General features: G+C 43.6%; 6 non-coding genes across 6 annotated transcripts; all 6 read right to left on the bottom strand.

Annotated features, from left to right (window-relative positions):
- Positions 1-406: 406 nt before the first annotated feature.
- On the bottom strand, positions 407-480 carry trnat-ugu (transfer RNA threonine (anticodon UGU)). The gene has a single exon. It is a non-coding gene; the product is annotated as a tRNA-Thr (tRNA).
- Positions 481-934: 454 nt separating this feature from the next.
- On the bottom strand, positions 935-1,007 carry trnak-uuu (transfer RNA lysine (anticodon UUU)). The gene has a single exon. It is a non-coding gene; the product is annotated as a tRNA-Lys (tRNA).
- Positions 1,008-2,606: 1,599 nt separating this feature from the next.
- trnak-uuu (transfer RNA lysine (anticodon UUU)) lies at positions 2,607-2,678 on the bottom strand. The gene has a single exon. It is a non-coding gene; the product is annotated as a tRNA-Lys (tRNA).
- Positions 2,679-12,038: 9,360 nt separating this feature from the next.
- On the bottom strand, positions 12,039-12,112 carry trnat-cgu (transfer RNA threonine (anticodon CGU)). The gene has a single exon. It is a non-coding gene; the product is annotated as a tRNA-Thr (tRNA).
- Positions 12,113-12,563: 451 nt separating this feature from the next.
- trnak-uuu (transfer RNA lysine (anticodon UUU)) lies at positions 12,564-12,636 on the bottom strand. The gene has a single exon. It is a non-coding gene; the product is annotated as a tRNA-Lys (tRNA).
- A 4,963-nt stretch (positions 12,637-17,599) lies between these two features.
- On the bottom strand, positions 17,600-17,672 carry trnak-uuu (transfer RNA lysine (anticodon UUU)). The gene has a single exon. It is a non-coding gene; the product is annotated as a tRNA-Lys (tRNA).
- Between the last annotated feature and the right edge of the window lie 4,804 nt (positions 17,673-22,476).

Raw genomic sequence — 22,476 nt, 5'->3', positions numbered from 1 at the left:
TCAGAGTAAATCATTTAATCATTCAATCTTTGCTCACAGACATCGCTGACAAACATTCAAAATGTTCCTACTGGATTTCCTGAGGTCAATCCTGTCGTGCATTCAAAGGAAAATACTGCACATATTGTGAATCTGCATGAGAAACTAAAAATGCTTGGGTGAAAGCTCATAAAATTTGAGGATGTCTGTGGAGCCAAACACAAAGTTAATGTTTCAAATCCGTGTGATCCTTATTCAGAGCTGAAGCGAGGTTACATGCAATGGAGTGGATGAGGAAAATGGAAGTTGCGTGAAAAATGGGAGATATGGAAGTTTGACGTAAAACAGGGGAAAGCAACATTGAAGGTCAGTACCATTAAATGAGAAGCATTCTTCACAGGCTACATGCTTTGACCTGAATGTACAAAGGTACTGCTGAGATTTGAACTCAGGATCTCCTGTTTACAAGACAAGCGCTTTTACCATCTAAGCCACAGCACCAATCTGCCAGACTTTTTTGCAAGTGTAGAACAGATTTCAATTGTTTTGATTAAACATCAGTATTGTTGATTTCTCCTGCTGACTTTGAGAGTGCAAATTAAAATATTCATTGTCACTGGGCTTTTGAAACTGTAAAGATTGCAGTTATTTCTGAAAGTTATTAATTTAAAAGCAGTTCTGCAGGAAAGGAGCATACAAACAGGAAATATTTTGCGAATTGGTAAGTGATTAAACATGGCCAGAAAACTATAGTGGTATAATGCAGGACAAGACCAGGAGAGAGTTTAAACATCAACTGAAAATCTAGCAAAAATTCTTGAAAATTCTGGACGGCTGTTGCAATTTGGCAAACACGACGTTGTCACGGTTCTTCCACTTTCCATAAAGCATCCTGCATTCTTTATTTTTATTTCTGACCGTTCATTGGGAAGCAAACGCCTTGAGCCAAAATCAAAGCCCTGACAGGGACATGAACCCTGGACCCTCAGATTAAAAGTCTGATGCTCTACCGACTGAGCTACCAAGGCCCATTTCAAACTTTCTCACAGCTCACATCAAAGTCTCATATTGTATCTTTTGAATTTCCTTCACTGGTCATTCAGCCTCTCCAGCTCATTTCCCTCGCAAGCAGACCGGCAGCCTCCCTTCGGCTTTCTTTCTCAAATTCTTCAACTTGAACTCGCATTTTTCCAATGACCTGTGATGTGACAACTGTTGTTACCCAGGGACATGCACTGGGACTTCAAGACATTGAAGATTACGGTTAGTTCGCTGAGATATCAGTGGGAAGCTGCAGAGATACGGATTGTATTTTAAGAGAGGGAATAAAGCGTGTCATCTGTTGTTTGTTGTGGCAGAGAGTGAACGCAAGTAAGCTCATCTAGTAAAGTAGCAAATTATGCAAATCGCAAAGTTTCAGGGTGCAAATAGATCTGTCAACGGCACATCTTCAGAGAAAACGCCCCATCCTTTATGCCGCCCAAATCGTTCTTGCTGACATGCAGCAACATATATCGTCCAATAAAAAGGCAAATTACTGCAGATGTGAAATCTGAAAAAAAACAGGAAATGATGGAAAATCTCAGTGTGTCTGGCAGCATCTGTGAAGAGAGAACCGAGCTAACGTTTCGAGGCTGGGTCACCCTTCATCAGAGTAAATCATTTAATCATTCAATCTTTGCTCACAGAAATCGCTGACAGACATTCAAAATGTTCCTTCTGGATTTCCTGAGGTCAATCCTGTCGTGCATTCAAAGGAAAATACTGCACATGTTGTGAATCTACATGAGAAACTAAAAATGATTAGATTAAAGCTCATAAAATTTGAGGATGTCTGTGGAGCCAGACACAAAGTTAATGTTTCAAATCCGTGTGATCCTTATTCAGAGCTGAAGCGAGGTTACATGCAATGGAGTAGATGAGGAAAATGGAAGTTCCGTGAAAAGTGGGAGATATGGAAGTTTGAATCAAGTTTGACATAAATCAAGGAAAAGCAATCTTGAAGGTCAGCACCACAGAAATGTTGTCAACATTTTCTGTGTTCACCATTAAATGACAAGCATTTTTCACAGGCTACATGCTTTGACCTGAAAGTGTAAGTGTATTGCTGAGATTTGATCTCAGGATCTCCTGTTTACAAGACAGGCACTTTAACCATCTAAGCCACAGCACCAACCTGCATAACATGTTTGCAAGTGTAGAACAGATTTCAATTGTTTTGATTAAACATCAGTATTGTTGATTTCTCCTGCTGACTTTGAGAGTGCAAACTAAAATATTCATCGGCACTGGGCTTTTGAAACTGTAAAAATTGCAGTTATTTCTGAAAGTTATTAATTTAAAAGCAGTTCTGCAGGAAAGAAGTATACAAACAGGAAATATTTTGTGAATTGGGAAGTGATTAAACATGGCCAGAAAACTACAGTGGTATAATGCTGGATAAGACCAGGAGAGAGTTTTTACATTCACTGAAAATCTAGCAAAAATTCTTCAAAATTCTGGACGGCTGTTGCAATTTGGCCAACACGACGTTGTCACGGTTCTTCCACTTTCCATAAAACATCCTGCATTCGTTATTTTTATTTCCAACCGTTCATTGGGAAGCAAACGCCTTGAACCAAAATCAATGCTCTGACAGGGACTTGAACCCTGAACCTTCAGATGAAAAGTCTGATGCTCAACCGACTGAGCTATCAGGCCCCATTTCAACAATTCTCTCATAGCTCACGTCAAAGTCTCATATTGTATCTTTTGAATTTCCTTCACTGGCAATTCAGCCTCTCCAGCTCATTTCCCTCGCAAATGTTGAATCCCAAATTTCTTTAACCGTCAGTCTGGCCTCAATAAAAGTCGAGATGAATTTGCAGTTATAACATTAGTTATTTTATTCAGCTTGCAAGCTACCTAGTCCACAGTGATACAGATAACATGTTGCTCTCTGCAGCCCCGGGAACTAAGTGAATGTCCCAGACAAAGAGATCAGTACTGATACATTCAAATGGCATCAAGTTTCACATACTCGACACCCATAGGTCATCCTATGTCCCTCCTGACTTGTTTGATCTATTCTGATTGGCTCACTTCCAATCCCTTTCTCCGGCCCCTATCAATTCAACATCACTCTCATAGACACACCTCTTCCTGCTTTTTTCCATGCGGTCTAAAATCCTTTGTCTCTACTTGCCAGAATCAAAGTGGCTTATTTCTACATTACATTAACTAATATCTCTAAAGTAACTATTTTATATCACATTCGTCATTCCCTCCTTTTATCATTCCATGATAACCGAACTATCCAATCCATAGCTACGGTTCCTCATCTAAAAAGACCTGTCGCTGCATTTCCAATTCCTGTCTTAGCCCCCCTTCATCTGCTTCACCCTCATGGATTTTAACAGTTAAAATTTTTGGGGCGGTGATCTGATCCAGTGCACCCCGCATTCTACCCATCACACATTTAAGGATGGCCAGGCCCACAAAGATGCAGCCGATAGCTACCACTCGATACATGGCCATATTTATCAACCAGTCCTTCCAACCTCCAAATCCCCAGTTACCCCAAGAGCCAGGATCCTGCATACCGTCCAAGTGATCCCGTATGCGATCCATAAATTTAGTGATGTTAGCAGTCAAGTCTTGAACTCCCACGATACACTTGCCCTGCACTATGGCGCATACCCCACCCTCACGGGCCAGAAGATAGTCAAGAGCATACCGGTTCTGCATTGCAAACAACCGTAGCTGAGACAACTCCTTGGTTATTGCCCCGAGGGCTCCCAAGGTTTCATTTCCCAAGATGGTAAGGCCGCAAATAAAATAATTCCGATCACTGACAGCCAAGGAACCCCCCACACCTCCCAGTGTCAATACGCCCAGAATGCCCCACCCGGCTGAGTGGCCCCGGTTGGGTGCAAGATCCTGAGGTTTTTTCCAGTTCTCGCAAAATTCAGCAGAGACTGCCCAGCGTGCTAACTGATTATGCAGGTTCCACGCCGAAGGGCAGGGGACTGTGGTAGGGACTAGAGTCCCTATAGCAATTCGGCGGGGAAATGGGGGTGACAAAACATTGGTCGCTGTACCATTAAATAAAAAGTAGTATCCTTGCTCCGTGTGCAGGCTAGCATCACAATCAGCATATCGGGTGCGTAAGGACCCTCCAGTAGCCCAGTTTATCCAACTTTGAAACGCCCATTCGGGCCGCCTAGCAATGCGGAAAGCCCTAGTCCCAACAGTGATATGAGAGACATTCGCCCAGCCACAAAGGAGCTGGAGGCCGGCGTTCAATGGAACGCAAGTGTTGTTGTAACAAACGCATTGGCCAGACGCCTGGGTGATATGGCACCTCCTGTCCGTACAGGTGGGAAACAGACATGTTATATTTGTGTCCACCTCTACCAGCAAACAGCCGTATCCTTCACTGCTGAAGCAATTCTCGTACGACCGGGAATCCCTATTGGGAGTGAAGTGGCTAGGTATGTACGCCCTCCACCGTCGCAGCCTATCGTACTGTGAATGGGAATTATCCCGAGGAAGGGGAAGGCAAATAGCCGGTGGTGCTGAATCCGGATCGTAAGGAAGAGTGACCTGATCGGGCAGTGGCTCGGAATGCTGACAATGAACCACCGTTTGGGGAGTGCCCCAAAGCGGTGAAACAGAAAATAACCTAGACACCGCTGCGGGGTTTGGGTAGCAGACAACCCGTCCCTGGCCATACAAGCGGTGGTAAATCTGGTAGAAGAGATTCATACTACCCGGGTTTTCCTCAGTTTGGCCTTTAATTAACTTAAGTGTATCTCCCGGTAACCTACGTTCTAGCTGTACTTCCCTTCTCATACGCCCCGTCCTCTCTCTAGTCCCTTTCACTTTCTCATAGCCTCTTCCTACGCTCTCCTGACGGCCTGATTTTACCTTTATTGCACCACTCTTAACACATCCAAAATCGAATTTACATGTATTCCAAAAACAAGGCAATGTCCATATAATGTTCCCTTCCCATCGCCGGGACCGGTGCAACTGCTTCATGACTCCTGCATTCTCCTTAACTTTGATGACCTTCCATGAGTCGATACCATGTCCTCGTATATGGGGGCAGCGAAGAACATCACCTTTGCAGAGGTGATGTAACCTTGTAGATTGGTTGGGGCTACACAGATACATAATATTCCCCTTTTCCATGTCCATCGCCAATAACACGCCAAGCGAAGTGAGGCCAAATATCATACAGACGATGCGTAGCCACTCCATCATGCTCCACACCTGTAAAATAGCACTGGAGAAGGGAGGCAGTTTAGTATCCGACCTTTTACAGTAGTGGAGATGGACTCAATTTACAGTGATGTAGGTGGACCCAAGCACTTCGCCCCTCCACTTTAACTGCTGTGGGGGTGGTAAGGAGAACTTGGAAGGGCCTGTCCCATCGCGGCTCCGACCCCTTCCTAGTCCAATTTTTGACCATGACATAACTACCGGGCTGGACTGAAAGTGAGCTAGGTACTGGGGGCGATGGCTGGTGAGCCGCGTGGACCTGGCCATGGAGTTCCTTGAGCACTTGCGTGAGGGCTAGAACATAGGTGGTCATCTCTTCAGTCATCTGATGAAACTGAACCAGTCTGGGAACCTGCAGGCTCCAGGGAGTTCTTAGAGGCCTGCCATAAAGAATCTCGGCGGGAGAGAGCCGGGCCGGTCCCGCAGGTGTAACCCGCAGCTGGAAGATGGCAACGGGGAGCAACTTAAGCCATGTCAGTCCCGTGTCTGCTCTTAATTTAGCCAATTTAGTTTTGAGGGTCTGATTGTGTCTCTCAACCAACCCGGCCGCCTGCGGTCTATAAGCACAGTGTAACTGCTGGCGTATGCCCAACTGTGAGCAAAACCCCTTGTTAATTTGTCCAATCTTTTGAATTTCCTTCACTGGTAATTCAGCCTCTCCAGCTCATTTCCCTCGCAAGCAGACCGGCAGCCTCCCTTCGGCTTTCTTTCTCAAATTCTTCAACTTGGACTCGCATTTTACCAATGACCTGTGATGTGACAACTGTTGTTACCCAGGGACATGCACTGGGACTTCAAGACATTGAAGATTATGTTTAGTTCGCTGAGATGTGAGTGGGAAGCTGCAGAGATACAGATTGTATTTTAAGAGCGGGAAGAAAGGGTCTCATCTGGTGTTTGTTGTGGCAGAGTGTGAACGCAAGTAAGCTCATCGAGTAAAGTAGCAAATTATGCAAATAGCAAAGTTTCAGGGTGTAAATAGATCTGTCAACGCCACATCTTCATGGAAAACGCCCCATCCTTTATCCCGCGCAAATCGTTCTTGCTGACATGCAGCAACATATATCGTCCAATAAAAAGGCAAATTACTGCAGATGTGAAATCTGAATTAAAACAGGAAATGATGGAAAATCTCAGTGGGTCTGGCAGCATCTGTGAAGAGAGAACCGAGCTAACGTTTCGAGGCTGGGTCACTCTTCAGCAGAGTAAATCATTTAATCATTCAATCTTTGCTCACAGACATCGCTGACAGACATTCAAAATGTTCTTACTGGATTTCCTGAGGACAATCCTGTCATGCATTCAAAGGAAAATACTGCACATGTTGTGAATCTGCATGAGAAACTAAAAATGATTGGATTAAAGGTCATAAAATTTGAGGATGTCAAACACAAAGTTAATGTTTCAAATCCGTGTGATCCTTATTCAGAGCTGAAGCGAGGTTACATGCAATGGAGTAAATGAGGAAAATGGAAGTTGCGTGAAAAATGGGAGATATGGAAGTTTGAATCAAATTTGACATAAAACAGGGGAATGCAATCTTGAAGGTCAGTACCACAGAAATGTTGTCAACATTTTCTGTGTTCACCATTAAATGAGGAGCATTCTTCACAGGCTACATGCTTTGACCTGAATGTATAAAAGTACTGTTGATATTTGAACTCAGGATTTCCTGTTTATAAGACAAGCACTTTAACCATCTAAGCCACAGCACCAATCTGCGAGATAAGCTTGCAAGTGTGGAACAGATTTCAATTGTTTTGATGAAACATCAGTATTGTTGATTTCTCCTGCTGGCTTTGAGAGTGCAAATTAAAATATTCATCGGCACTGGGCTTTTGACACTGTAAAAATTGCAGTTATTCTGAAAGTTAATAATTTAAAAGCATTTCTGCAAGAAAGAAGTATACAAACAGGAAATATTTTGCGAATTGGTAAGTGATTAAACATGGCCAGAAAACAACAGTGGTATAATGCAGGACAAGACCAGGAGAGAGTTTAAACATCAACTGAAAATCTAGCAAAAATTATTGAAAATTCTGGACGGCTGTTGCAATTTGGCAAACACGACGTTGTCACGGTTCTTCCACTTTCCATAAAGCATCCTGCATTCTTCATTTTTATTTCCGACCGTTCATTGGGAAGCAAACGCCTTGAGCCAAAATCAAACCCCTGACAGGGACTTGAACCCTGAACCATTAGATTAAAAGTCAGATGCTTTACCGACTGAGCTACCAGGGCCCAATATAAAAACGTGCTCATAGCTCACTTCAAAGTCTCATATTGTATCTTTTGAATTTCCTTCACTGGTAATTCGGCCTCTCCAGCTCATTTCCCTCGCAGGTAGACTGGCAGCCTCCCTTCGGCCTTCTTTCTCAAATTCTTCAACTTGGACTCGCATTTTATCAGTGACTTGTGATGTGACAACTGTTGTTACCCAGGGACATGCACTGGGACTTCAAGACATTGAAGATTATGTTTAGTTCGCTGAGATGTGAGTGGGAAGCTGCAGAGATACAGGTTGTATTTTGACAGAGGGAATAAAGCGTGTCATCTGTTGTTTGTTGTGGCAGAGTGTGAACGCAAGTAAGCTCATCGAGAAAACTAACAGATTATGCAAATCGCAAATTTCAGGGTGTAAATAGATCTGTCAACGCCACATCTTCATGGAAAACGCCCCATCCTTTATCCCGCCCAAATCGTTCTTGCTGACATGCAGCAACATATATCGTCCAATAAAAAAGCAAATTACTGCGGATGTGAAATCTGAATTAAAACAGGAAATGATGGAAAATCTCAGTGGGTCTGGCAGCATCTATGAAGAGAGAACCGAGCTAACTTTTCGAAGTTGGGTCTCTCTTCATCAGAGTAACTCATTTAATCATTCAATCTTTGCTCACAGACATCGCAGACAAACATTCAAAATATTCCTACTGGATTTCCTGAGGTGAATCCTGTCGTGCATTCAAAGGAAAATAATGCACATATTGTGAATCTGCATGAGAAACTAAAAATGCTTGGATGAAAGTTCATAAAATTTGAGGATGTCTGTGGAGCCAGACACAAAGTTCATGTTTCAAATCCGTGTGATCCTTATTCAGAGCTGAAGCGAGGTTACATGCAATGGAGTAGATGAGGAAAATGGAAGTTGCGTGAAAAATGGGAGATATGGAAGTTTGAATCAAGTTTGACATAAAACAAGCGAAAACAATCTTGAAGGTCAGTACCACAGAAATGTTGTCAACATTTTCTTTGTTCTCCATTCTTCACAGACTACATGCTTTGACCTGAATGTATAAAAGTACTATTGAGATTTGAACTCAGGATCTCCTGTTTACAAGACAGGCGCTTTAACCATCAAAGCCACAACACCAATCTGTAAGACAGGCTTGCAAGCGTGGAACAGATTTCAATTGTTTTGATTAAACATCAGTATTGTTGATTCCTCCTGCTGATTTTGAGAGTGCAAATAAAAATATTCATCGGCACTGGGCTTTTGAAACGGAAAAATTGCAGTTATTTCTGAAAGTTATTAATTTAAAAAGCAGTTCTGCAGGAAAGAAGTATACAAACAGGAAATATTTTGCGAATTGGGAAATTATTAAACATGGCCAGAAAACTATAGTGGTATAATGCTGGATAAGAACAGGAGAGAGTTTTTACGTTCACTGAAAATCTAGCAAAAATTCTTGAAAATTCTGGACGGCTGTTGCAATTTGGCAAACACGACGTTGTCACGGTTCTTCCACTTTCCATAAAGCATCCTGCATTCTTTATTTTTATTTCCGACCGTTCATTGGGAAGCAAACGCCTTGAGCCAAAATCAAAGCCCTGACAGGAACTTGAACCCTGGACCCACAAATTAAAAGTCTGATGCTCTACCGACTGAGCTACCAGGGCCCATTATCAAAATATTCCCATAGCTCACATCAAAGTCTCATATTGTATCTTTTGAATTTCCTTCACTGGTAATTCGGCCTCTCCAGCTCATTTCCCTCGCAAGCAGACCGGCAGCCTCCCTTCGGCTTTCTTTCTCAAATTCTTCAACTTGGACTCGCATTTTACCAATGACCTGTGATGTGACAACTGTTGTTACCCAGGGACATGCACTGGGACTTCAAGACATTGAAGCTTACGTTTAGTTCGCTGAGATATCAGTGGGAAGCTACAGAGATACAGATTGTATTTTAAGAGAGGGAATAAAGGGTGTCATCTGTTGTTTGTTGTGGTAGAGAGTGAACGCAAGTAAGCTCATCTAGTAAAGTAACAAATTATGCAAATCGCAAAGTTTCAGGGTGTAAATAGATCTGTCAACGCCACAACTTCATGGAAAACGCCCCATCCTTTATCCCGCCCAAATCGTTCTTGCTGACATGCAGCAACATATATCGTCCAATAAAAAGGCAAATTACTGCAGATGTGAAATCTGAATTAAAACAGGAAATGATGGAAAATCTCAGTGGGTCTGGCAGCATCTGTGAAGAGAGAACCGAGCTAACGTTTCGAGGCTGGGTCACTCTTCAGCAGAGTAAATCATTTAATCATTCAATCTTTGCTCACAGACATCGCTGACAAACATTCAAAATGTTCCTACTGGGGACTTCCGGTGATGGCGGGCGGGAGGCGGCCGCACAATGGAGAGCCCCCGCTCGGGAACGGCAATTTCAGGGCTTTAAGCCCAGTCCCAAGGTCCGCGGAGGCGGCAGAAGAAGGGAGAAGGCACGGAGGAGGCACTGAGAAGACACAGGAGGAAAAAAAGAACAAAGAAAAATGTCGAGGGTGAGCAGAAAAACGGCCGAAAAAAAACCAGTTGGAGGTCCGTCGGGGAGTGGAAAGGTCACCACGGGGTCACCAGGAGAAATGGAGGCTGGAGCACCAGGGAAGGCCGCACTGCTTACGGCTGAAGAAATAACCAAGGTGATGGCTGCGGAATTTGAAAAGCAGTTGGCGCAGATTGCGAAATGCATGGAGATGGTGAGGAAGGAGATGAGGGAGGTTTTGAGTGTGCTGGTGGAGGAGGCGGTTTCCCCAGTGAGGACGGAGGTGGCGAGCGCAGTGGCGGAGGTGCGAGAGCAAGGAGAGGCGCTGAAGGAAGTGGAGGAGACGTTATTGCAGCACGGTGATCAACTTGCCTCGGTGGGGAAAGAGATGCGGAAGGTGACGGATACTAACAAGGATCTGCGAGGAAAAATGGAAGACCTGGAAAATAGATCCAGGTGACAGAACTTGAGGATTCTGGAGCTGCCCGAAGGAGTTGAAGGACCGAAGCCGACTGAGTATTTTGCCGCGATGCTGGCAAAACTACTGGGGGAGGGAGAGGACCCCTCCCGATATGAACTGGATCGGGCTCATCGGTCGTGGAGGCCTGTACCAAAGGCGAGTGAGCCGCCAAGGGCAGTGACTCTGTGCTTCCGTAAGTACAGTGTGAAAGAGAAGGTCCGGAGCTGGGCCAAGCAGAAGCGGGTGGTGCAGTGGGCTGGAGCTGGTATGCGTGTATACCAGGACTTTACGGTGGAGCTGGCAAGGAAGCGGGCTGCCTTCAACCGGGTGAAGAGGGCACTGTACGTTAGCAAGGTGCGGTGCGGCATTGTATATCCAGCGAAACTGAGGGTGACTTATAAGCTCAGGGACTTTTATTTTGGAACGGCGGAAGCAGCGGAGGAGTTTGCGAAAGCAGAAGGACTGTGGCAGAACTGACAAACTGAGGAATGGCCATGTGCCGATGTAACCTCATGACTGTATTTTCTTCTTTTTTGTATCACTGCGCGCGAGTGTAGAGATTAAAGGAGCCAAGGTGGTATACATTTGGACGAGGGAAGGGACGGGACTTTCACTCGAAATGAGAGTTCTTTGGGGTGTAGGTGGATATGTGGGGTTTGTGTGCTAAAAGGGGATCTTCGGGCTTTCCTGGGGCCGGGCAATTGGGAAAGGGACCCGGGCAGGGGCCTCCACGCTGGCCGGTTTAAGCCGGCCAGTGAACGGGAGTGAGGTGGGGGGAGGGGCTGCGGCCATCGGAGCCTGGCAGAACAGGGTCCGAGTGGTCGAGCCGGGGTGGAAAGTTGGGGGGAAGGAACCGAGGGTAGGGGGAGGAGTTTTACAAGAGGCAGTGGACGGGAGGAGCTGGAGACCGGGGGCGTCGGTAGGGGGGGCGCGGGGGCGGGGGGTGGGGTGCTGTGGGGGCGGGGGGGGGCTGCTGTGTAACATTAAGGGTGACTATGGGTAATCCCTGATTTATTTCTGTCATTTGTTTATGTAAACATGCGGGTTGAGGATTGGGGGTTGGTGGGTAGATGGGATCGTTGTTGTTATTATGGGGATTGACATACCTTGCTGATTATTGTTTATTGTTGATGGATGTAAATGTGGGAGAAAATGTGAAAAAGGAGGAGAATTTTTTTAAAATGAAAAAAAAAAATGTTCCTACTGGATTTCCTGATGTCAATCCTGTCGTGCATTCAAAGGAAAATACTGCAGATGTTGTGAACCTGCATGAGAAGCTAAATATGATTGGATTAAAGCTCAGAAAATTAGAGGATGTCTGTGGAGCCAGACACAGAGTTAATGTTTCAAATCCGTGTGATCCTAATTCAGAGCTGAAGCGAGGTTACATGCAAAGGATTAGATGAGGAAAATGGAAGTTGCGTGAAAAATGGAAGTTTGAATCAAGTTTGACACAAATCAAGGGGAAGCAATCTTGAGGGTCAGTATCTCAGAACTGCTGTCAACATTTTTTGTGTTCACCATTAAATGAGGAGCATTCGTCACAGGCTACATGCTTTGATCTGAACATATAAAGGTACTGCTGAGATTTGAACTCAGGATCTCCTATTTACGAGACAGTCACTTTAACCATCTAAGCCACAGCACCAAACTGCAAGACAGCTTTGCAAGTGTAGAACAGATTTCAATTGTTTTGATTAAATTTTGTATTGTTGATTTCTCCTGCTGACTTTGAGAGTGCAAACTAAAATATTCATCGGCACTGGGCTTTTGAAACTGAAAAATTGCAGTTATTTCTGAAAGTTATTAATTTAAAAGAAGTTCTGCAGGAAAGAAGTATACAAACAGGAAATATTTTGCGAATTGGGAAGTGATTAAACATGGCCAGAAAACTCCAGTGGTATAATGCAGGACAAGACAAGGAGAGAGTTTTACATTCACTGAAAATCTAGCAAAAATTCTTGAAAATTCTGGACGGCTGTTGCAATTTGGCAAACACGACGTTGTCACGGTTCTTCCACTTTCCGTAAAGCATCCTGCATTCTTTATTTTTACTTCCTACCGTTCATTGGGAAGCAAACGCCTTGAGCCAAAATCAAAACCCTGACAGGGACTTGAACCCTGGACCCTCAGATTAAAAGTCTAATGCTCAACCGACTGAGCTATCAGGGCCGACTTCAAAAATACTTTCATAGCTCACGTCAAAGTCTCATATTGTATCTTTTGAATTTCCTTCACTGGTCATTCAGCCTCTCCAGCTCATTTCCCTCGCAAGCAGACCGGCAGCCTCCCTTCGGCTTTCTTTCTCAAATTCTTCAGCTTGTACTCGCATTTTACCAATGACCTGAGATGTGACAACTGTTGTTACCCAGGGACATGCACTGGGACTTCAAGTCATTGAAGATTACGTTTAGTTCGCTGAGATATCAGTGGGAAGCTGCAGAGATACAGATTGTATTTTGAGAGAGGGAACAAAGCATGTCACCTGTTGTTTGTTGTGGCAGAGTGTGAACGCAAGGAAGCGCATCTAGTAAAGTAGCAAATTCTGCAAATCGCTAAGTTTCAGGGTGTAAATAGATCTGTCAATGCCACATCTTCATGGAAAACGCCCCATCCTTTATCCCGCCCAAATCGTTCTTGCTGACATGCAGCAACATATATCGTCCAATAAAAAGGCAAATTACTGCAGATGTGAATTCTGAATTAAAACAGGAAATGATGGAAAATCTCAGTGGGTCTGGCAGCATCTGTGAAGAGAGAACCGAGCTAACGTTTCGAGGTTGGGTCACTCTTCATCAGAGTAAATCATTTAATCATTCAATCTTTGCTCACAGACATCGCTGACAGACATTCAAAATGTTCCTACTGGATTTCCTGAGGTCAATCCTGTCGTGCATTCAAAGGAAAATACTGCACATGTTGTGACTCTGCATGAGAAACTAAAAATGATTGGATTAAAGCTCATAAAATTTGAGGATGTCTGTGGAGCCAGACACAAAGTTAATTTTTCAAATCCGTGTCATCCTTATTCAGAGCTGAAGCGAGGTTACATGCAATGGAGTAGATGAGGAAAATGGAAGTTGCGTGAAAAGTGGAAGATATGGAAGTTTGAATCAAGGGAAAGCAATCTTGAAGGTCAGTACCAAAGAAATGTTGTCAACATTTTCTGTGTTCACCATTAAATGAGAAGCATTCTTCACAGGCTACATGCTTTGACCTGAATGTATAAAGGTATTACTGAGATTTAAACTCAGGATTTCTTGATTACAAGACAAGCGCTTTAACCATCTAAGCCACAGCACCAATCTGCAAGACAACTTTGCAAGTGTAGAACAGATTTCAATTATTTTGATTGAACATCAGTATTGTTGATTTCTCCTGCTGACTTTGAGAGTGCAAATTAAAATATTAATCGGCACTGGGCTTTTGAAACTGTAAAAATTGCAGTTATTTCTGATAGTTATTAATTTAAAAGCAGTTCTGCAGGAAAGGAGAATACAAACAGGAAATATTTTGCGTATTGGGAAATTATTAAACATGGCCAGAAAACTATAGTGGTATAATGCTGGATAAGACCACGAGAGAGTTTTTACATCAATTGAAAATCTAGCACAATTTTAGAAAATTCTGGACAGCTGTTGCAATTTGGCAAACACGACGTTGTCACGGTTCTTCCACTTTCCATAAAGCATCCTGCATTCTTTATTTATCATTTCCTACCGTTCATTGGGAAGCAAACGCCTTGAGCCAAAATCAAAACCCTGATAGGGACTTGAACCCTGGACCCTCAGATTAAAAGTCTGATGCTCTACCGACTGAGCTATCAATGCCCATTCCAAAAACTTTCTCACAGCTCATTTCAAAGTCTCATGTTCTACCGACTGAGCTACCAGGGCACATTACAAAAATGTTCTCATAGTTCAGTTCAAAGTCTCATATTGTATCTTTTGAATTTCCTTCACTGGTCATTCAGCCTCTCCAGCTCATTTCCCTCGCAAGCAGACCGGCAGCCTCCCTTCGGCTTTCTTTCTCAAATTCTTCAACTTGGACTCGCATTTTACCAATGACCTGTGATGTGACAACTGTTGTTACCCAGGGACATGCACTGGGACTTCAAGACATTGAAGATTACGTTTAGTTCGCTGAGATATCAGTGGGAAGCTACAGAGATACAGATTGTATTTTAAGAGAGGGAATAAAGGGTGTCATCTGTTGTTTGTTGTGGCAGAGTGTGAACGCAAGTAAGCTCATCTAGTAAAGTAGCAATTTATGCAAATCGCAAAGCTTCAGGGTGTAAATAGATCTGTCAACGCCACATCTTACTGGAAATCCTTTATCCCGCCCAAATCGTTCTTGCTGACATGCAGCAACATATCTCGTCCAATAAAAAGGCAAATTACTGCAGATGTGAAATCTGAAAAAAAACAGGAAATGATGGAAATTCTCAGAGGGTCTGCAGCATCTGTGAAGAGAGAACCGAGCTAACGTTTCGAAGTTGGGTCACTCTTCATCGGAGTAAATCATTTAATCATTCAATCTTTGCTCACAGACATCGCTGACAAACATTCAAAATGTTCCTACTGGATTTCCTGAGGTCAATCCTGTCGTGCATTCAAAGGAAAATACTGCACATGTTGTGAATGTGCATGAGAAACTAAAAATGCTTGGATGAAAGCTCATAAAATTTGAGGATGTCTGTGGAGCCAGACACAAAGTTAATGTTTCAAATCCGTGTGATCCTTATTCAGAGCTGAAGCATGGAGTACATGCAATGGAGTAGATGAGGAAAATGGAAGTTGCGTGAAAAATGGGAGATATGGAAGTTTGAATCAAGTTTGACATAAAACAAGCAAAAACAATCTTGAAGGTCAGAACAACAGAAATGTTGTCAACATTTTCTATGTTCACCATTAAATGAAGACCATTCTTCACAGGTTTCATACTTTGACCTGAATGCATAAAGGTACTGCTGAGTATTGAACTCAGGATCTCCTGTTTACAAGACAGGAGTTTGAACCATCTGAGCCACAGCACCAATCTGCAAGCCAGGTTTGCAAGTTTAGAACAGATTTCAATTGTTTTGATTAAACATCCGTCTTGTTGATTTCTCCTGCTGACTTTGAGAGTGCAAATTAAAATATTCATCATCACTGGGCTTTTGAAACTGTAAAGATTGCAGTTATTTCTCAAAGTTATTAATTTAAAAGCAGTTCTGCAGGAAAGAAGTATACAAACAGGAAATATTTTGCGAATTGGCAAGTTATTAAACATGGCCAGAAAACTATAGTGGTATAATGCTGGATAAGACCAGGAGAGAGTTTAAACATCAACTGAAAATCTAGCAAAAATTCTTGAAAATTCTGGACGGCTGTTGCAATTTGGAAAACACGATGTTGTCACGGTTCTTCCACTTTCCAAAAAGCATCCTGCATTCTTTATTTTTATTTCTTACCGTTCATTGGGAAGCAAACGCCTTGAGCCAAAATCAAACCCCTGATAGGGACTTGAATCCTGGACCCTCAGATTAAAAGCCTGATGCTCTACCGACTGAGCTACCAGGGCCCAACGTCAAAACGTTCTCATAGCTCACTTCAAAGTCTCATATTATATATTTTGAATTTCCTTCACTGGTCATTCAGCCTCTCCAGCTCATTTCCCTCGCAAGCAGACCGGCAGCCTCCCTTTGGATTCCTTTCTCAAATTCTTCACTTGGACTCGCATTTTACCAATGACTTGAGATGTGGCAACTGTTGTTGCCCACGGACATGCACTGGGACTTCAGGACATTGAAGATTACGGTTAGTTCGCTGAGATATGAGTGGGAAGCTACAGAGATACAGATTGTATTTTAAGAGAGGGAATAAAGGGTGTCATCTGGTGTTTGTTGTGGCAGAGAGTGAACGCAAGTAAACTCATATAGAAAACTAACAAATGATGCAAATTGCAAATTTCAGGGTGTAAATAGATCTGTCAACACCACATCTTCATGGAAAATGCCCAACAATTTATCCCGCCCAAATCGTTCTTGCGGACATGCAGCAACATATATCGTCCAATAAAAAAGCAAATTACTGCGGATGTGAAATCTGAATTAAAACAGGAAATGATGGAAAATCTCAGTGGGTCTGGCAGCATCTGTGAAGAGAGAACCGAGCTAACGTTTCGAAGTTGGGTCACTCTTCATCAGAGTAAATCATTTAATCATTCAATCTTTGCTCACAGACATCGCTGACAAACATTCAAAATGTTCCTACTGGATTTCCTGAGGTCAATCCTGTTGTGCATTCAAAGGAAAATACTGTACATATTGTGAATCTGCATGAGAAACTAAAAATGCTTGGATGAAAGCTCATAAAATTTGAGGATGTCTGTGGAGCCAAACACAAAGTTAATGTTTCAAATCCGTGTGATCCTTAGTCAGAGCTGAAGCGAGGTTACATGCAATGGAGTAGATGAGGATAATGGAAGTTGCGTGAAAAATGGGAGATATGGAAGTTTGACGTAAAACAGGGGAAAGCAATCTTGAAGGTCAGTACCACAGAAATGTAGTAACCATTAACTGAGAAACATTCATCTCAGGCTACATGCTTTGACCTGAATGTATAAAGGTACTGCTGAGATTTGAACTCAGGATCTCCTGTTTACAAGACAGAGCACTTTAACCATCGAAGCCACAGCACCAATGCGCAAGACAGTTTTGCAAGTGTAGAACAGATTTCAATTATTTTGATTAAACATCAGTATTGTTGATTTCTCCTGCTGACTTTGAGAGTGCAAATTAAAATATTCATCGTCACTGGCCTTTTGAAACTGTAAAGATTGCAGTTATTTCTGAAAGTTATTAATTTAAAAGCAGTTCTGCAGGAAAGAAGTATACAAACAGGAAATATTTTGCGAATTGGTAAGTGATTAAACATGGCCAGAAAACTATAGTGATATAATGCAGGACAAGACAAGGAGAGAGTTTAAACATCAACTGAAAATCGAGCAACAATTCTTGAAAATTCTGGACGGCTGTTGCAATTTGGCAAACACGACGTTGTCACGGTTCTTCCACTTTCCATAAAGCATCCTGCATTCTTTATTTTTATTTCCGGCCGTTAATTGGGAAGCAAACGCCTTGAGCCAAAATCAAAGCCCTGACAGGGACTTGAACCCTGGACCCTCAGATTAAAAGTCTGATGCTCTACCGACTGAGCTATCAGGGCCCATTTCAATAATCCTCTCATAGCTCCCGTCAAAGTCTCATATTGTATCTTTTGAATTTCCTTCACTGGTCATTCAGCCTCTCCAGCTCATTTCCCTCGCAAGCAGACCGGCAGCCTCTCACTAATACGTCCATTTGCTTCCAAATGGGAGTAGATCCTGTCTCGAAGAATTCTCTCCAGTAATTTCCCTACCACTGACGTAAGGCTCACCGGCCTGTAGTTCCCGGGATTATCCTTGCTACCCTTCTTAAACAGAGGAACAACATTGGCTATTCTCCAGTCCTCCGGGACATCCCCTGAAGACAGTGAGGATCCAAAGATTTCTGTCAAGGCCTCAGCAATTTCCTCTCCAGCCTCCTTCAGTATTCTGGGGTAGATCCCATCAGGCCCTGGGGACTTATCTACCTTAATATTTTTTAAGACACCCAACACCTCGTCTTTTTGGATCACAATGTGACCCATGCTATCTACACCCCCTTCTCCAGACTCAACATCTACCAATTCCTTCTCTTTGGTGAATACTGATGCAAAGTATTCATTTAGTACCTCACCCATTTCCTCTGGCTCCACACATAGATTCCCTTGCCTATCCTTCAGTGGGCCAACCCTTTCCCTGGCTACCCTCTTGCTTTTTATGTACGTGTAAAAAGCCTTGGGATTTTCCTTAACCCTATTTGCTAATGACTTTTCGTGACCCCTTCTAGCCCTCCTGACTCGTTGCTTAAGTTCCTTCCTACTTTCCTTATATGACACACAGGCTTCGTCTGTTCCCAGCCTTTTAGCCCTGACAAATGCCTCCTTTTTCTTTTTGACGAGGCCTACAATATCACTCGTCATCCAAGGTTCCCGAAAATTGCCGTATTTATCTTTCTTCCTCACAGGAACATGCCAGTCCTGTATTCCTTTCAACTGACACTTGAAAGCCTCCCACATGTCAGATGTTGATTTGCCCTCAAACATCCGCCCCCAATCTATGTTCTTCAGTTCCCGCCTAATATTGTTATAATTAGCCTTCCCCCAATTTAGCACATTCATCCTCGGACCACTCTTATCCTTGTCCACCAGTACTTTAAAACTTACTGAATTGTGGTCACTGTTACCGAAATGCTCCCCTACTGAAACATCTACCACCTGGCCGGGCTCATTCCCCAATACCAGGTCCAGTACCGCCCCTTCCCTAGTTGGACTGTTTACATATTAGAACATAGAACATAGAACATAGAACAATACAGCGCAGTACAGGCCCTTCGGCCCACGATGTTGCACCGAAACAAAAGCCATCTAACCTACACTATGCCATTATCATCCATATGTTTATCCAATAAACTTTTAAATGCCCTCAATGTTGGCGAGTTCACTACTGTAGCAGGTAGGGCATTCCACGGCCTCACTACTCTTTGCGTAAAGAACCTACCTCTGACCTCTGTCCTATATCTATTACCCCTCAGTTTAAAGTTATGTCCCCTCGTGCCAGCCATATCCATCCGCGGGAGAAGGCTCTCACTATCCACCCTATCCAACCCCCTGATCATTTTGTATGCCTCTATTAAGTCTCCTCTTAACCTTCTTCTCTCCAACGAAAACAACCTCAAGTCCGTCAGCCTTTCCGCATAAGATTTTCCCTCCATACCAGGCAACATCCTGGTAAATCTCCTCTGCACCCGCTCCAAAGCCTCCACGTCCTTCCTATAATGCGGTGACCAGAACTGTACGCAATACTCCAAATGCGGCCGCACCAGAGTTCTGTACAGCTGCAACATGACCTCCCGACTCCGGAACTCAATCCCTCTACCAATAAAGGCCAACACTCCATAGGCCTTCTTCACAACCCTATCAACCTGGGTGGCAATATTGTTTTAAGAAGCCCTCCTGGATGCTCCATACAAACTCCGCCCCATCTAAGCCCCTGGCACTAAGTGAGTCCCAGTCAATATTGGGGAAGTTGAAGTCTCCCATCACCACAACCCTGTTGTTTTTACTCTTTTCCAAAATCTGTCTACCTATCTGCTCCTCTATCTCCCGCTGGCTGTTGGGAGGCCTGTAGTATACCCCCAACATTGTGACTGCACCCTTCTTATTCCTGATCTCTACCCATATAGCCTCACTGCCCTCTGAGGTGTCCTCTCGCAGTATAGCTGTGATATTCTCCCGAACAAGTAGCGCAACTCCACCTCCCCTTTTACATCCCCCTCTATCCTTCCTCAAACATCTAAATCCTGGAACGTTTAGCTGCCAAGCCTGCCCTTCCCTCAACCAGGTCTCTGTAATGGCAACAACATCATAGTTCCAAGTAGTAATCCAAGCTCTAAGTTCATCTGCCTTACCCGTAATGCTCCTTGCATTAAAACATATGCACTTCAGGCCACCAGACCCGCTGTGTTCAGCAACTTCTCCCCGTCTGCTCTGCCTCAGAGCCACACTGTCCCTATTCCCTAGTTCTCCCTCAATGCTCTCACCTTCTGACCTATTGCTCCCGTGCCCACCCCCCTGCCATACTAGTTGAAACCCTCCCGTGTGACACTAGCAAACCTCGCGGCCAGGATATTTATGCCTCTCCGGTTTAGATGCAACCCGTCCTTCTTATACAGGTCACACCTGCCCCGGAAGAGCTCCCAGTGGTCCAGATAATGGAAACCCTCCCTCCTACACCAGCTGTTTAGCCACGTGTTTATCTGCTCTATCTTCCTATTTCTAGCCTCACTGGCACGTGGCACAGGGAGTATCCCGAGATTACAACCCTCGAGGTCCTGTCTTTTAACTTTCTGCCTAGCTCCCTGAACTCCTGCTGCAGGACCTCATGCCCCTTCCTGCCTATGTCGTTAGTACCAATATGTACAACGACCTCTGCCTGTTTGCCCTCCCCCTTGAGGATTCCCTCTACCCGTTCGGAGACATCCTGGACCCTGGCACCAGGGAGGCAACATACCATCCTGGAGTCTCTTTGACGTCCACAGAAGCACCTATCTGTGCCCCTGACTATAGAGTCCCCTATTACTATTACTCTTCTGCGCTTTGACCCTCCCTTCTGAACATCAGAGCCAGCCGTGGTGCCACTGCTCTGGCTGCTGCTGTTTTCCCCTGATAGGCTATCCCCCCCGACAGTATCCAAAGGGGTATATCTGTTCGAGAGGGGGACAATCACAGGGGAGAAAAATGGCCAGAAAACTATAGTGGTATAATGCTGGATAAGAACAGGAGAGAGTTTTTACGTTAACTGAAAATCTAGCAAAAATTCTTGAAAATTCTGGACAGCTGTTGCAATTTGGCAAACACAACGTTGTCACGGTTTTTCCACTTTCCATAAAGCATCCTGCATTCTTTATTTTTATTTCCGACCGTTCATTGGGAAGCAAACGCCTTGAGCCAAATTCATAGCCCTGACAGCAACTTGAACCCTGGACCCTCAGATTAAAAGTCTGATGCTCTACCTACTGAGCTACCAGGGCCCATTATAAAAATATGCTCATAGCTGACTTCAAAGTCTCATATTGTATCTTTTGAATTTCCTTCACTGGTCATTCAACCTCTCCAGCTCATTTCCCTCGCAAGTAGACTGGCAGCCTCCCTTCGGCCTTCTTTCTCAAATTCTTCAACTTGGACTCGCATTTTACCAATGACCTGTGATGTGACAACTGTTGTTACCCAGGGACATGCACTGGGACTTCACAACATTGAAGATTATGTTTAGTTCGCTGAGATGTGAGTGAGAAGCTGCAGAGATACAGGTTGTATTTTGAGAGAGGGAATAAAGCGTGTCATCTGTTGTTTGTTGTGGCAGAGTGTGAACGCAAGTAAGCTCATCTAGTAAAGTAGCAAATTCTGCAAATCGCAAATTTCAGGGTGTAAATAGATCTGTCAACACCACATCTTCATGGAAAATGCCCAACAATTTATCCCGCCCGAATCGTTCTTGCTAAAATGCAGCAACATATATCGTCCAATAAAAAAGCAAATTACTGCGGATGTGAAATCTGAATTAAAACAGGAAATGATGGAAAATCTCAGTAGGTCTGGCAGCATCTGTGAAGGGAGAACCGAGCTAACGTTTCGAAGTTGGGTCACTCTTCATCAGAGTAAATCATTTAATCATTCAATCTTTGCTCATAGACATCGCTGACAAACATTCAAAATATTCCTACTGGATTTCCTGAGGTCAATCCTGTCGTGCATTCAAAGGAAAATACTGCACATATTGTGAATCTGCATGAGAAACTAAAAATGCTTGGATTAAAGTTCATAAAATTTGAGGATGCCTGTGGAGCCAGACACAAAGTTAATGTTTCAAATCCGTGTGATCCTTATTCAGAGCTGAAGCGAGGTTACATGCAATGGAGTAGATGAGGAAAATGGAAGTTGCGTGAAAAATGGGAGATATGGAAGTTTGAATCAAGTTTGACATAAAACAAGCGAAAACAATCTTGAAGGTCAGGACCTCAGAAATGTTGTCAACATTTAATATGTTCACCATTCTTCACAGGAAACATGCTTTGACCTGAATGTATAAAGGCACTATTGAGATTTGATCTCAGGATCTCCTGTTTACAAAACACGCGCTTTAACCAGCTAAGCCACAGCACCAAGCTGCAAGACATGCTTGCAAGTGTGGAACAGATTTCAATTGTTTTGATTAAACATCAGTATTGTTGATTTCTCCTGCTGATTTTAAGAGTGCAAATTAAAATATTCATCGGCACTGGGCTTTTGAAACTGAAAAATTGCAGTTATTTCTGAAAGTTATTAATTTAAAAGCAGTTCTGCAGGAAAGAAGTATACAAACAGGAAATATTTTGCGAATTGGGAAATT

This window comes from Scyliorhinus torazame, chromosome 4, assembly GCF_047496885.1.
Source record: "Scyliorhinus torazame isolate Kashiwa2021f chromosome 4, sScyTor2.1, whole genome shotgun sequence".
Taxonomy (NCBI): Eukaryota; Metazoa; Chordata; class Chondrichthyes; order Carcharhiniformes; family Scyliorhinidae; genus Scyliorhinus; species Scyliorhinus torazame.
The sequence above is the reverse complement of the archived record's forward strand: the minus strand, read 5'-3'. Positions and strand labels throughout refer to the sequence as shown.